Raw genomic sequence first — 1246 nt, forward strand, 5'->3', positions numbered from 1 at the left:
AAGAAGGAGAAAAAGAGAAAGGATAAAGAAAGGGAGGAAGAAGAGAAGAAGAAGAAGAAGAGAAATGATAAAGAAAGGGAGGAAGAAGAGAAGAAGAAGAAGAAGAAGAAGAAGAAGAAGAAGAAGAAGAAGAAGAAGAAGAAGAAAGAGAAAAGAAGAAGAAGAAAAAGGATAATTATATGGAGGAAGAAGATAAGAAAAAGAAGAAGAAAAAGAAAAAAGAGCGTAGAAATAGATGACAATAAAGAAGGAGATGAAGAAGGAGCGAAAGAAGGAAAATCAGAGCAAAGAGAAAAGAATGAGAGACAAAAAAGGAAGATAGAAAGAAAAAGAAGAAGAAGAAGAACAAGAAACAGAAGATAAAGAAAAGTAAAAAAAAAGGAGAGAATGAGACACAAAAAAAGGAAGACAGGAAGAGAAAGAAAAGGAAGAAGAAGAAGAAGAAGAAACAGAAGATAAAGAAAAGTACAAAAAAAAAAGGACAGAATGAGAGACAAAAAAAAAAGGAAGACAGGAAGAGAAAAAGAAAAGGAAGAAGAAGAAGAAGAAGAAGAAGAAGAAGAAGATAAAGAAAAGTAAAAAAGGACAAAATGAGACACAAAAAAGGAAGACAGGAAGAAAAAGGAAAAGGAAGAAGAAGAAGAAGAAGAAGAAGAACAAGAAACAGAAGATAAAGAAAAGTAAAAAAAGGACAAAATGAGACACAAAAAAAGGAAGACAGGAAGAGAAAGAAAGGAAGAAGAAGAAGAAGAAGAACAAGAAACAGAAGATAAAGAAAAGTAAAAAAAAGGACAGAATGAGAGACAAAAAAAGGAAGACAGGAAGAAAAAGAAAAGGAAGAAGAAGAAGAAGAAGAAGAAGAAGAAGAAGAAGTATAAGGTGAAGAAGAAGAAGAAGAAGAAGAAGAAGAAGAAGAAGAAGAAGAAGGAGAAGAAGAAGATCCTGGTGATAAGATCTAAGGTTGTCTCGGGGTCAGTCTCTCCCGCTAACGGTGTCGGCCGTACGCCATTCCCCCCTCCCCCCCCCCGCCCCTTCCCCTCTCTGCCCCATCACACCCCCTCCTCCTTAGACCCCCTACTCTCTTTATATTCTCCCCCCCCCACCCCCCCATTGTCCTGTACCCCCCCCCCCCCCCAACCCACACCAACCCTTCTCCTTACCACCTCCTCTAACAGACCCCCTCCCCCTCCTCTTCACCCTCCCACCCCCCCTTTTCCTTATCCCAAGAACACCCCCCCTTTTCCTA

The sequence above is a fragment of the Penaeus vannamei genome, chromosome 17, assembly GCF_042767895.1.
Source record: "Penaeus vannamei isolate JL-2024 chromosome 17, ASM4276789v1, whole genome shotgun sequence".
Classification (NCBI taxonomy): Eukaryota; Metazoa; Arthropoda; class Malacostraca; order Decapoda; family Penaeidae; genus Penaeus; species Penaeus vannamei.